Source organism: Ochlerotatus camptorhynchus, unplaced genomic scaffold (assembly GCF_037179485.1).
Source record: "Ochlerotatus camptorhynchus isolate MF236.1 unplaced genomic scaffold, CSIRO-AGI_Acam_v1.1 ptg000040l, whole genome shotgun sequence".
In the NCBI taxonomy this organism is placed as follows: domain Eukaryota; kingdom Metazoa; phylum Arthropoda; class Insecta; order Diptera; family Culicidae; genus Ochlerotatus; species Ochlerotatus camptorhynchus.
In genome coordinates this window covers 840,285-855,965 of record NW_027040531.1, presented here as the reverse complement: position 1 = coordinate 855,965, position 15,681 = coordinate 840,285, and the positions used below count along the sequence as shown (strand labels likewise).

General features: G+C 37.1%; 1 protein-coding gene across 1 annotated transcript in view; it reads right to left on the bottom strand.

The window, feature by feature from the left end:
- LOC135712871 (uncharacterized) overlaps nt 1-15,082 on the bottom strand; it is a 127,306-nt gene extending 112,224 nt beyond the window's left edge. The window contains exon 1 of the mRNA XM_065235960.1: nt 14,006-15,082. The gene's annotated coding sequence lies outside the window, so the exon portion shown is untranslated. The remainder of the gene's footprint in view (nt 1-14,005) is intronic.
- Nucleotides 15,083-15,681: the final 599 nt, after the last annotated feature.

Sequence of the window (15,681 nt, the reverse complement as noted above, 5' to 3'; positions counted from 1 at the left end):
CTATGATTTATTGAAAAATATCAAATATGCCATTTTGTAAAATTAGATGAGAGTCAAAATGGCCCAATTCCAGCATACATTTGGTCTATTTCGCCTAGCGAACCATTAGTTTCATGCAGTGTTTGAAGTTTTCACTGTTAACTGAATAATTCACGTGTATTTCCGCAACCGCTGGACCCCCTTGTGTCAGTAAACTAAACTGATTACCTTGTATCGGCGAGACGACGAATCATGGCACATAAAGAAACAGAGAAAAATAAATCTTGCTTCGTCGATGATCAAATACGTGTGATGTGATGTGATGTGAATAGAACCCACCATCAGTGCAAGGATTACCTATGACTGCAGATACTTCACTGGTTGTAAAGTTCTGCCTGATGGTTTGTTGCAGCAGGGTGAATCAACTTCATTGAAGACCTTTGGAAGACAAACGACAAGATGTACGTCTATCAACACGTGACAAGGGACTGGCAAATCCACGAACCCTTGTCCAGTCTACGAATCCATTGAAACCCTTAGGCTGCTGTTTGATGTTTGATTAATGAAACGTATTCAAAAAAGGGATATTTAGAGAGAACAATCTTCAACTGGAACGTACTCACCAAATCAATATATCCGGGAGCGCATTCTCGATGCTCTAGTCTTCATCGATGATCAAATACGTTCACACAAACGAGTTACTACTGACGGTATCATCGAAAGCCAATTTAAAATCGTTAGTTTCGTATTGAGCTACCAGTCAAAAGCATTGTTTACAAAAGCTGATACGTCCCTTCGAAAAAGTAATCCAGAAATGTTAAATGATGCATATAAATTTAAAATTTCAAATGTTGAAAATTCTAAATTCGTAGTTTTAAATTTTAACTGCTGAATCTAAAATTTTAAAATAATACTGTTTTTAATACTTAAATTTGTAATCTTTTATGTTTAAATTTTAAATGTATAACTCAAGTTTTGAAATTTAAAATCTTAAATCAAAAATTTTATTTTTTTAATTATTGATGTTTTGTATTTATTTTAAAATTTTAATGTTACATTTTAAAATGTTAAATTTTGAATGTTAAATGTTGACCAATGAAATTTAAATTTTAAGTGAGAATGTCAAAAGGTAAACGATAAATGATGGATGTAAAATGATAAATGCTTCAACTTAAAATCTAAATTTATTGTTATGAATGTTAAAATTTTATGTTATTAAATTTTATGTTCAATGTAAACTATAAAATGTTGATTACTAAATGTTTTCTATGTTATGGGATGTGTTAAATATTTAATTCTAGAAATTAAATTCCAAATGTTTCATGTCAAGGTTCTACAAAGGGTAAGTAATGTTCTGTTCTTATTCTTTATTTAAATATCATTCAATCATCATCATATACATTCATACATTCATACATTATTAATACAAAAATTTAAAAAATGTATTGGGCAAAACACATTCACTGTATTTACTTACTTGTGTTCTTCGAAGTATAGCACAATTACAAGCAATCGAATACACGAAACTCAAAACGACTGGTTCACAAAACTCTTGGTGAACACAATTTAACACAAGGAAAACCACTTAAACTTTACTACTTTGCTAGGAATCGTGCCTCTAGCAATGAATTTAAGTTTATTAAAACAAGTAATTTCGAAGTTTGACTCATTAACATAGATGAGTGGATATAGTTTATGGTGAATTAATATCAGAAACTGAATAACTAAATCAAAAACTACCATTTTAGGCATTTTACTGGTCCAATTAAAAAAGTCACAGAATATTGGCACTAACAGGAAAGATAGCAGCAGTGCACATAACCTGTGATTCGCTTTCCCTTTCATGGTGGTAGTCTCCAACTTGGATCAACATTTCATACCGGTCCTGATTGAAGGATGTGCCAAATGTTTGTTAAGGATCGTATTGATTAACATCGACATCGACACCATAACAGCTTGGCATTCGTGTTCAGGATTTAATCCGAGAGCATATTTAATACCAGTTGGAGCTTACCACCATCAGGGGTGTAAACACAATTTCATACAGCGAGGTCTGGCATTGGTACAACATCCTTATGCACTAGTTAGTGTGACATCACATTTGCTGTTGTAGTAGAATTAAGGAAGAAAAGAGATGGTAAAACTTTCCTCACAATACCAGTTGATATTTATGAAACATGGTCAGTTTTGTTGTGGTGACATGGACTTCCAATTAGCAATACATTTAGAAAATGATGATCGAGGAATATTTTAAAAAGAATAAGTAGACAAATTATGTACCCTATGTAGAACCTTAAATGTTGAACACAAGTTAAATGTTAAACTTTTAAAAATATAAATGTAATATCAAAGCACATACATACATTTTAACACTTTACATAAATCTTTTAAATTTGTCGAACCTCTTAACACTCCGAATACGATGCCTCCGAAAAACGTGTAACGGCAAGTTTGCAATGGCACAACTTAGCCATTTATTAATGAATTTCAAAAATTGTGGTACCTTTAGAATTCCTAGGGTTTCTAGATGATTTTGATTGCAAAAAACTTAAAAATAGAGTCGTCTACTTTTTTAAAAAGCGAAAAGAGTTGTTACACGTTTTTTTTAAAGGTGTGTTTGTAGGGTTTTGCAAGTGGCGCAAGATCTGTAATTTAGATTAATGGGCACAAATGATCACATTTAGCCAGAATACAGTCATGGTTCCTATATATGGATCCTGAAGACAACGGAACGGTCCTCGAAAAATCCGGAACATCCGTAAAAATGATCAATCCATGATCCTGATCCTAGACCTCTGCGGTTTTTTTGAAAACATTAGGAACTGTGATATAAACAAATATTTGGGGTCGTGACATAAACATGTACCTGGATGGGCATGGGACCGTCCTCCGGAAGATCCGGAACATCCGTAAAAGTGGACAATCCATGAAACTGATCCTAGAGCTCCGTGTTTTTTTAACATTAGGATCTGTGATATATGAATGAATTTGGGTCATGGACCCAGATGGCCATGGGACCGTCCTCCAGAAGATCCGAAACATCCGTAAAAGTAGTAAATCCACGATCCTGATCCGCGTTTTTTTATAAACATTAGGAACTGTGAAGATAGAAAGAATTTGGGCTTGTGACATAAACATGAACCTGGATGTCCATAGGACCGTCCTGCGAAGGATCCGGAACATCCGTGAAAGTGGTAAATCCACGATCCTGATCCTAGAGCTCCGTGGTTTTCTTGAAAACATTAAGAACTGTGATGATAGAATGAATTTAGGCTTGTGACATAAACATGAACCTGGATGTCCATGGGACCGTCCTTCGAAAGATCCGGAACATTTGTGAAAGTGGAAAATTAACGAGACTGATCCTAGAGCTCCGTGGTTTTCTTGAAAACGTTAGGAACTGTGATATTAGAATGATTTTGGGATCGTGACATAAACATGGACCCAGATGGCCATCGGAACGCTCTCCGGAAGATCCGAAAATTCCGTAAAAGTGGTCGATGTATGGAACTGATCCTAGAGCTGCACGGTTTTTTTCGAAAACACTTGGAACTGCGATATAAGAAATATTTTGGAGTCATGACATAAACATGGACCCAAATGGCCATGGGGCCATTCTCTGGTAAGTCCAAAACATCCGTAAAAGAGGTTAATCAATGAAACTGATCCTAGAGCTTCGCAGTTTTTTTTTTTCCAAAAACATAAGAAACTGTGATATAAGAATGAATTTGTGATCGTGACTTAAACATGATAGATAGCCATGGGACCGTCGTCCGGAAGATCAACAACATCCGTAAAATGGTCCTTCCATAAAATTGAGAGGTGGAAGCATTACTATGATGAGCACTTCAACGGTAATGCAGCAGAAAACGAAGGTAGCACGGCAACAGACCTTGAAGCACGTGCAGAAGACGACAGGCTACTGGCCCTTGACCTTCAAGAAATTGAGGAGGAGATCGGTCGGCTGAAGAGCAAGAAAGCAACTGGTGTAGATCAACTACCAAGTGAGCCATTAAAATACGGTGGTGAAGCACTGGCTAGAGCGCTGCACTGGGTAATTGCCAAGATTTGGGAGGTAGGATATTACCGGAGAAGTGAAGCAAGGTGTTGTATTCCCAATCTACAAAAAGGGCGACAAGTTCGATTGCTGCAACTACCGCGCGATCACACTGCTGAGCGCCGCTTACAAGGTACTCTCCCAAATTATACGCCGCCGCCTGTCACCATTTTCTTGGGCAATACCAGCAGGGATTCATGGGTTCATATTCGCGATTCGGCAGGTTCTGCAAAAATGCCACAAATACAACTTGCTTACACATCATTTGTTCATCGATTTCAAATCCGCATACGACACAATCGATCGAGATCAGCTATGGCAGATTATGCACGAGTACGGATTTCCGGACAAACTGACGCGATTGGTCAAGGCGACGATGGATCGAGTGATGTGCGTTGTTCGAGTATGGGGGACACTTTCTAGTCCCTTTGAATCTCGAAGGGGGTTACGGCAAGGTGATGGACTTTCGTGTCTGCTATTCAACATTGCGTTATAATGTGTGATCAGAAAAGCAGGGATAAACACGAGTGACACGATTTTCAGGAAGTCCATCCAGCTTCTTGGCTTCGTCGATGACATCGACATCATGGCACGGAACTTTGAGACGAAGGCGGAAACGTACATCAGACTGAAGGCTGAAGCTAGGTGTATTGGACTTGCCATCAACGCATTAAACACAAAATACATGAAAGAAAGAGGTTCTAGGGAAGACAATGTTAGCCTTCCACCTAGAATTCGTGTATTTGGGCTCACTGGTGACCGTCTAAAAAGATACCAGCAGAGAATTTCAAAGACCCATTATGGCAGGGGCCTACTTTGGACTCCGGAGGACGCTCCGGTCGAATAAAATTCGCCACGAAGCTGACTATCTAAAAGACGCTGATTAGACCGGTGGTAGTCTACAGCCACGAGACCGTAACTTTGCTCGTGGAGGACAAACGCGCCCTTGGATGACAGAACGAGGAGGAAGCGAATGAACCAAGAATTGCACCAGCTGTTGGGAGAACCATCCATCGTTCACATTGCAAAAATTGGGCGACTACGGTAGGCTGGGCATGTCGTAAGAATGTCGCACGACGACGCAGTGAAAATAGTTCTCGAAAGCGCCCCAACAGGAACAAGAAGAAGAAGCGCGCAACGGGCAAGGTGGATCAACCAAGTAGAAGGCGACCTGCGGACCCTTCGCAGACTACGAGATTGGCGAAGTCTGGCCATGGATCGAGTAGAGAGGATACGACTTCTTCTGATAGCAGAGGACAACAAGGCCTTAGCCCGATTGCAAGCCATAAAATTGATCAAAGAACGAAAAACCGTGCAACTGTGATATTAGAATGAATTTGGAGTCTTAACATAAACATGGAACCGAATGACCATGGGACAGTCCTCCGGAAGATCCGTAAAAATGGTCCATCCATGATAATGTTTCTAAAGCTCCGTAGTTTTGTCGAAAACACTTCTAACTGTGATATATGAAAGAATTTAGGGTCGAAACATCAACATGAACCTGGATGGCCATTGAAACGTCCTCCAGAAGATCCTGATCATCCGTAAAAGTGGATCATTGATGAAACTGTTCAGCCCTGGGCTGGTTCGTCTCCGGTACGAGTTTATGTCATGACCCCGAATTCTTTCCTATATCGCAGTTCCACATGCTTTCGAGAAAACCGTAGAGCTCTAGGATCAGTTTCAAGGATTGACCATTTTTAAAGATGTTCTAGATCTTGCGGAGGATAGTCCCATGGCCTTCTAGGTACATGTTTATGTCACGACCGCAAATTAATTTATATATGACAGTTCCTAATGTTGAAAAAAAAACGTGGAGCTATAGGATCATGAGAATGGATTTACCACTTTTACGGATGTTCCGGATCTTCCGGAGGACGGTCTCATGGCCATCTTGGTCCATGACCCAAATTCATTCTTATATCACAGATCCTAATGTAAAAAAAAACGCGTAGCTCTAGGATCAGTTTCATGGATTGATCACTTTCACGGATGTTCCGGATCTTCCGGAGGACATCCAGGTTCATGTTTATGTCACAAGCCCAAATTCATTCTATCATCACAGTTGTAAACACTAATGTTTATAAAAAAAAAACGCGGAGCTCTAGGATCAGGATCGTGGATTTACTACTTTTACGGATGTTCCGGATCTTCCGGAGGATGGTCCCATGGCCATCTGGGTCCATGAACCAAATTCATTCTTATATCACAGATCCAAATGTTAAAAAAAAACACGGAGCTCTAGGATCAGTTTCATGGATGTTCCACTTTTACGGATGTTCCGGATCTTCCGGAGGACGGTCCCATGGCCGTACAGGTACATGTTTACCCCAAATATTTTTTTGTATCACAGTTCCTAATGTTTTCAAAAAAACCGCAGAGTTCTAGGATCAGGATCATGGATTGACTATTTTTACGGATGTTCCGAATTTTTCGAGGACCGTTCCGTTGTCTCCAGGATCCATATATTGTAACCATGACTGTATTCTGGCTTATTGTGAACATTTGTGCCCATTAATCTAAATTACAGATCTTGCGCCACTTGCATAACCCTACAAACACACCTTTAAAAAAACGTGTAACAACTCTTTTCGCTTTTTAAAAAAGTAGACGATTCTATTTTCAAGTTTTTTGCAATCAAAATCATCTAGAAACCCTAGGAATTCTAAAGGTACCACAATTTTTGAAATTCATTAAGAAATGGCTAAGTTGTGCCATTGCAAACTTGCCGTTACACGTTTTTCGGAGGCTTCGTAGTCGGCGTAAAGTTTTTTACCCACCGTATTCGGAGTGTTAACGGAATCCCTTTATGAAGAGCTTTGAGTGTGTTGGTTTATTTCCTTTTAATTCCGTTATAATTACTTATCGTATGACGCGTATTTCGTCTACTACTTGCAGACTTCATCAATGCCAAGTACTCAACACCACTACATTACATAAAATTTTAATTTATTTAGAATTTTATCCATCTACAAACCTTGTCCTACATCAAGTGAAAGGCATATTACTGAGCTTTGAGATTTAGGTTTGGTTCGTTTACCTTTTGTTTAGCACTTATTTTGCGATTACGAAACAGATATTAAAATCATGAATGATTTATCATGATTTTACAAAGTTTTCCAACGACTACGCCACAATAACGACTAGGAAAATTCCCATGATTTGTTTTGAATTAGGCAAATAAAATGTATTGCCCACCGACCTGACATAAAATGATTGCTAAATAGCACTCTTGATCGCACTCATCTCAGTCTTCGGTCTATCGGTCTGCTATTCTGCTTTTGATTTATTATCAACGTTGCTCTTCCATGTCTGCAGCCGGCAATTATCGTTCTGTCTTCGATAAGTAAAATTGCCCAATTCTATCTGGAACCATTAATCTATCAAACGAAAACAATGAAGCCTATTGGCTGCAGACAAAAATATTGATCAATTTAGACATTGACGCCATTACTTATACACACGGCGATTGAGAACGACCCAAATTTGAGTTTAGTTCACTCATAATCGCCAAAAGTGCAGGAACTCAGCGATGAGTAAAATTTGTCTCATGGTTTCCTGAGGAAAACCTAAAAAATCTGCCGGAAAATGAGTAAACTGACGAAAATTTTATTCAGTCTCGGAGTAGTACCAATAGACTGAGTGAATCCAATCTTTTTTTTCAAATTCGGGAATTTTTCCCTGGAAAATCCTGGGAAAACATGAGGCAAATTAACTCATCACTGAGTTCCTTCACTTTAGGCGATTATGAGTCAACTAAACACAAATTTGGGTCGTGCTCATTCGCCGTGCAGGTTTGTATCTATCAGTCCACTATCAGTTGTAGCTTGTCAATTGAAGTTGACACTGTCGTCGTCATCGCCAGGGTGATTGTAATTGCTTATCTAAATGCAACCCACTGACTGAGTTGATTTCATCGTCATGTGATTTTCATACCGTTCATCTTCAACAGTTTCAACAATATATTGATCTCGCAACTCGTCGCCAATTGAAAGTGCAAATTGGTTGTTTTCTTCTGGAGTGGATAGCAACGTCAAGTCCGTTCAACGCTATATGGGAAATTATCACACCGGTCGTCGCGGTATCGAAGGCTGGCTGATGGATGAGAAAAATCGATAAGTTTTACTAACTACTTGTACGATTTCATCGGTCCAACGATGTATCAGGCGATGATGCGGTTAGACCACCGGAACCGAGTGGATGGATAACCGTAAGCAACGTACGTGTGGCGCGTGTTAGTTGGTTGGTAGCGTCTTTTTTTTTAATTTGATTAGGCAAACGAAGGTATAACCGTGACCGTGTCTATTTTAGGATAGCAAAATAAAAAGCTCTTTATATTTAGACATAATATGTAGGGGAAATGGCTCTAATGTTGGCCTATGGAACAATGCATCATCTGGATAATACAAATGGATACTTTTGGTTGTCAGTGAAAAATTATTAAAAAATACTTTCCTTCGCAATGTATGTATTAGATTAGCGCAGACAAACATACGTAGCTTTATAAATGAATTTTCATTTAAAATATCGTCACGGAACTTACTAACGACATCTGGCGAGCTATCTTCAGTTTGGTGTCTTCGGCAACATGGCAGACAATGGATGAGACTATTTGAAAAAAAAAATGCAACTACTAAATTTTTTTTAATTTCAAATTAAATCTTAAAAACATTTTTTCTTAAAAAAAGGTTGTTTGTTGATATGTTTTAGGGGACTAAAAATTCCATCTATTGCACTATAGGGTGATATGGAGAAATGATGGACAAAAAAGTTATGATTTTTAAAAAAACTCTAGTTTTTGGAAAAATATAGAAAAATTGGTCGAATTACTACTTCGACTTTATATAATGAAAGGACACTTAATCTTTATACATATAAAAATGAATTTCTGTCTGTCTGTCTGACCCTTATAGACACGGAAACTACTGAACCGATCGGCGTGAAAATTTGTATGCAGGGGTTTTTGGGGCAGGGAAAGTTTCTTATGATGGCTCGATAACCAAATCAAAATATACAAAAATAAACCGATTTGTGAATTCGTAGGGAATTGCTCAATTTCTTTGTTAACATTACTATATTTTTACATACTCAGCTTGAAAGTTACAGTATTCCCAAATATTTGAAACAGAATGAAAAACAAAGCGTTAGCCCAGTTTTTCTTTTCCAAATAAACTCGGAAACGGTAGGGCTTGGGAAATTTAACGTTTTCAGAAGAGTAACTCATTTAAAAAAATTAAAAACTTTTCACAGAATGTCACAGTGGAAATTTAGATGTGTCGCCCATCTATGCAGATGAATTTCAAACTATCCACTTGGGCATCGTGTGGAAATGAACTATTCTTGAGAACTTTCAGAAAACTTATAGACAAACTCCATGGAGTTCAGAATTTAAAAAAAAAATCAAGAGCAAGTCTATACGTCTTCCGGGACTCGTTTTCGTACTCGGAGCTTACTGGACGCCTCCGAAGCTCTTTGTATCCCTTCGAAATATTGTTAACAGCTCTGAAGCTCGTAGATTTTATCTGAAGGCCGCTGAATCTATCTGTAGTACACAGAACCCTCCAGAATTTCCCTGCTCCTTGCAAAAGTTATCTAATGCCTTGTTCAGACTAAAGAGTTGTAAAATGTTACAAGTGTATTATAATAATTATCGACAAGAAAAACGTCATCAAGATAGCCTGTTATAAGTTCGTAGTGCGAACATAGCATAAGGAGTGTTCAAATAATTTAAAAGAAATTTACAGATCTTTTAAGAAGTTCAGCGAATTTTAGATAAAAGCAGGCTTAATTACACTCACTTAGCTATAAAATGTGTTTTTCGGAATTATGAAATCATTAGACGTTATATTTTGTAATTGCAGGGTGGCCAGTGACTTTTCATTTTGAAATTCCCGGTTTTTTCCCGGTTTTCCCGGTTCAAATCTTAAAAATTTCCCGGTTGTTGATATTCAACAAAAAACGAAATCGTACGCATTTTTTAAAACGTGGCCAACTGTAAATTTTCAGTGGTTATTTGTGGGAAAAATGAAAGCCAAATAACAGAAAGTGTTTCTTAAGCTATAGGAAACATTCAACTCTATGAGTAACTTAATGTATTCAAAACGATTTATTGATCTTTCGAGATACTTTGATAAATCGAATTCTACCACTTTTTATGATCGATACATCTTATGATTTCAAAGCCCTAGAATTTATTGAGTGACTGAAATTAAGGTCACTGGGCCAAATGCTATCTGGATGAATAGGTTATATAATAGGTGAATTGTGAAGAATAAGAGATTAAATTTTAAAAATGTTTTAGAAAAATGAACGTGGTACAAATGAGAATTAGAGCAAATTGATAGTGATATCGGATAGAGAAGATGTGTATTCACTAAAAGATTATTTACTAAAAAGATGGATTCCCAAGATTCTGGGGCTTTGAAATTTGTATAGCGTCTGAAAATAGAACTTTTCTTCAAAATTTGGGATTAATAACAATCTTCGTGATGCAAGATTTAGAGACAAAAATAGTTAAAATGTGAGGGTTTAAAAATTTTCCAAGATCACAGATTTGAAAAAAAAATCATATTTATTAAATAATCGTGCAGTCATAATTGTCAAGGTTCTGAGACTTGGAAGTATTTTAAAAGTTAAAACAAATTACAGAACAATCGATAGAATCCTGCGGACAAACCCTGGAATTTTCAGTAAAATTTAAAAGTATTCAAAGTGTTGATTTCAAAAAACTATTGAGGAGGATCCCACATAATTTTCGAAGGAGAAGTTCAGGGCAGAATTCCAGAATTATTCTGACATGAAGTCCTTAGAAATTGTTACAAACATTTGGAAGGATTTCTGTGGAGAAGATTGCAAGTTCTAAATTAAATTATTATTAGGTAATTTTTGAAGAATCCTTAGAGAATTAAGATGAGAACTAGAAACAGAGTTCTAAGAGTGTTCTGGCAATAATTTCAACCCTAGTGAGAAAGATTCATCAAAAGGCTCCAACAAAATCTATTGCAAAAAAATTGCTCATCATTAGTAAGAAATTCTTTAAAATACTCCAAGAGGTTTCTAATATTTTTTTTTAGATTTATGCTAGAGTTTAAAAGAAAAATTTGAAAAGGATTTCAATGAAATCAAAGTCTCCGAATATGTTTAAGTGAACTCTAAGAAGGATTCCAAGCAATTTCTTAGAAGGGGTTTCAAGGAAATTCCAAAAAAAAAATCAACGGTAATTATTACGCAGAGTGTTTTCTGGTTCTGGTCTTTTAACTTCTATAATAATTCAGAGCAAAATTCCAAGTTCATTCTGAAATTCATATCATGAAAATTTATAATAAAATTAAAACCCGGGGAAATAATAGTTCAGTTTCAGTTTTTACAAATATTTGTTTCTTAAGGCCGTTCGCAATGCTGTTGTATTTTATAAGGACTGTTTTAATTTGAAACTAGAACAGAAACGCACCTCTCACAATGCTGAGTTGCTGAGAGCTGAGTGCTGTGAACTTCATAGAAAACAGTAAAGTTTATGGAACTTGATGATTACAAACATCTTTTAGAACTGTGCGTTGCGCTGATCGTGTTGCAGTTTTATTTTTGACAGTTTCAAATTATAGAATTGTCGGGAAGTTTAAAACAAATTTGAAACTCAGCATTGCGAACGGCCTAAGTCCAGCGTCTTCAATATTTTGTTTTAATGCTGATACACTTTACATCTGAAATTGAATTTTGCGATCAATTTGAAATATTGCTGAGTGATTAAATTCTAAAAACAATAAGGTGGGAATCTGAAGAAAATGCAGCAAATAGAGAAAGACATTCATTTGGTTAAAATCACTCTGTTTTAATGGTTTATTCTGAAATTCTGATGTGAAAATATATTCCAATGGTGCCTAATTTATTTTTCCCGGTTCTCTCATCGAATTCCCGGGTTTTTCCCGGTTTTCCCGGTTACTTTTCAAATTCCCGGATATTTTCCGGTATTCCCGGTTCGCTGGCCACCCTGTAATGGTAAATTACAAGAAGAGGTTGTAAAGTACGGGGCGTTCATTCAAATCCAATTTTTCAATTTCCGGTTTTATCCCGATCATTAAAAAAATAACCAAAACATCACTCCTGATTTAAAAAAAGAATGCGTTCGAAAATAATCGTTTATAGATAATGAAATGTTTTCTGCAGAATTATTTTACAGTACGTCTACTTTGTAGAATAAATGACATATAACATACTGATCATCTAGATCTCCAAAATCCCATGGAATCATTAATTCGTATGAAATCAAAAAGCCTCCTGCAGAAAATGAGCCAAAATATAGTCATAAAACTCACATATCAATACAAGGCACCTAAGCAGGAGAAACGCAATATAATACAACATTTTGTGGGATACAAAGATCTGTTACCAAAATATGTATCATTCTCCAAATAGTCCTGGAGATATTTTACAGATTAATAGAAATTTTACTCGATTTCCACTCAGATTTTTTGAGCGTTTTGTGCTTCACGGAAACTCATGACATCATTTAAAATTATTAATTGTGTTTAAAAGTAACATTGTTGGATTATCCAAATCATCCAGGATATCTGACCATGAAGTTCGGTATACTAAACAAAGGTATACGATGATTCAACTTAATGATAGAACATTTGTGAAGCCCCATAATATCATTTTATTATTATTATTATAGTCACTTGGTGTTACTCTTGGATCATTCGTGACTTATCCGGGTGAGATTTGAACACATGACTCTGGCGTGAGAGGTATGGGTTCAGATCTTTATGTTTTACAGACTTTGTTCTGACTAATCTTATGTACCTGGTTAGCACAAAGTGTAGAAATTAATTTTTAATTTATCTCTGATTTGCATGCCTTTTTATTGGTATGAATTTGCTTCTCTATCTTCAAGTCAAGCTTCAAGTAGCTTCGTTACTTGATATATCTTGCGCAGGCTTTATACTAGAACTACTACACTCGGAAAACTGTAGCAAAAGAATTCAAACACCTTTCTTCCAAAAGTAATTCTGAAAATTCACTCCGTAAGCTATCGTGGTAGGAACAACGGTAAAATTGCCGTTTTCCCCGTGTCCCAACAGATTGCGAGTGAAAGAAATCACTAGTTTTTGTAATTTTGAGGATTTTCGATACTTAATATGAAAGATGTAAACAGATGTGTAAACAAGAGAATATATGTATGCAAATGATATAAAATTGATTGATTCCAAGTATCATTGCAAGTGTTTTAAAGATTTATAGGATTCTTCAAGGCCAACATATGGCCTACAAAACTATGATAAAACCAAAATTGTTACATGGGATGAGTATATATCGACAGTGAGCATGCATAAGGGCCTATACGCGATGATCGATTCTCTTCGTCGATTTTCTCTTTTGTTAATAACTCGCTAGATTTAACGTTTCTCGGTGCGTTTGCTGTTGCTTTTGATAGCCAATACAACCTGTTACTACTCTGCATTGAACAAATTCTAGAAAATTGTTTCGCTTAGCTGTAGCAATGCAAAGAGAAAATCGATGAAGAGAATCGATCATCGCGTATTCACCCTTATGAATGCTCACTGTCGATATGATCTTTCCCGATGCGATTTGGGTTTTCCCGCATTTTTCCCGGCAAATCCGGATTCCCGGTTTTTCCAGTTGGATAAAAACCCTGCAAAACCTATCAATTTCGCTTTCAGAGAGTCACAGTCAGCGATTTTGACAGGTTGACAACAGCAACCCTAATAAAAGTTGTGCTAAGATAAAGCAACTTAATGTAAAAAGGTTTCAAGAAAAAACACTTTTCATGTTTTCTTCTATCTTTATTTTTCTGTAAGAATGGGCAAATTTTAAAGGTAGGATATTAATCTAGAGATCATTATGGTACTATGGTTCGTATATACCATTACTTTCTAAAATTCGGTGGGATCCATTTATTCACGAAAATACACCTTTTTCATAAGTTCATCATGCCCCATGACCACTTACCTCAAATGCACTCCCCTAATACTGCGTCAACCGAAATATCGTTCCGGTTGTCACTGGCTCCATCTTTTCCCGATTTTCGGTTCCTGTACTCTCCGAATTCCAAAGAACAGCTTCACCCGGTTAATTTAGATAGTGTGCTCCTATACCCGATGGTAGCACAGACTCTGCCGTCTGCTGAACTTAATGCCGATGGCTGACTGTGCCGTTACCACACCGACCGATGTGTCCTTGCTCCGATCTGTGCACGAATGTGAGTGTTTTTTCGCCTATTGTTCTTCGTTCCACTTGAGATTACTTCAACTTTTTCTGCACCCTGCTCTCAAGGACACGAAATTGCACTGTTCTTTTTTTTTTCTTCGCACTTTTTATTCCGTATTACTTTTGGTGGATCACTTTTATTGTTCAGTAAAAAAAAATCTTCTTTTGCGGCACGGAAGTTTTTACACTTTCTTATTATTCACACTGCAGTAGCAGCCACGACTATGCTCCCGTTAGGAGCATTAATTTACACACATTCTTCCATCTTCGCCCCAATCACAACAATCATGGCTGCTGAGCTGACGACTGCCTTACTTGTATGAGGGACCAAACACGGGAAAATTGGATGGATGGCACAGACACAGAACTATTTTCAGTTCGACGATAAAGCTGCAAATTGGGTAACCAAATTTACGCAACGACGACGAAAACACTTCCACGCAGATGGATCGCCTTTCTGGTGCATATTTCTGAACCTTTCAACTCTTTTTTCTTCCCCTTTCTGGTGACTCGAAAATAGACCTCCAACTTCTAGCACTACAAAATGGGGCCACACTTCAGCTGGGTGCTCACTGCCAATAATGCACTAACAAACCAAAAATCGACACAATTTTTTTTTCTCCGAATACCAATTTTGCAATATTATTCCACAGCGCACAACAAGATTTCTCACTAATTTATTTACGCAATGCCTTAAGGCAGAACCAAAAAAAAATCCCACTTTATTATTCTCAAGGAAAAGCAGCCCCCACTACACACGGCGGAACAACACAAAAGACGGTGTTACTTGCGGAGGAAAACCTTCGAGAATGAAAACTTTGTGTGGCCCCGCAGAGGTTGAAAATTTTCACACTCCGTTTCTGGCAGCTAGAGAGAGAGAGAGCGAGTGAGAGAGAGCTTTTCCTTTCTCTCGCTGGGGGCATTTGTTGACATGTCAGCGAAACAGCGTGGGAAGGAAAACGTCAACAGGAACGCAAACTTATATGACGCATGTTTTGACAACGAGATGGCGCGCGTCCATATCGTTCATTCCCAAAGCACTATGGGAAGGATGCTGGCACTAAAATGTTATTGAACTTGAGTGCTTGAGCTTAAACACCAATTTTTTTTAATCGGTTTCCAGCCAAATGTTGAACTGCTTTCAGCAAATCTTTATTTTACTGTACTTCCAGCAAATTGAAAATTTTTGCTGGGAGCCCAGAAAATCGTAATAATTATCAAACTGCTGATCGATGGTTAACTTCTAGGTTTCTGATGGTTTCAATGAATATTAATTTTGAAAGAATTTTTCTAGACACACAATACCGTGTAAACACACTCAATTCTGTTAAAACGTGTTTTTTTTTCAGCCTTTATTTTGATCGGTTCAAATTGCAACAGAAGCACACAAAAAAAAAAACAAAAATATGGTGTATAAA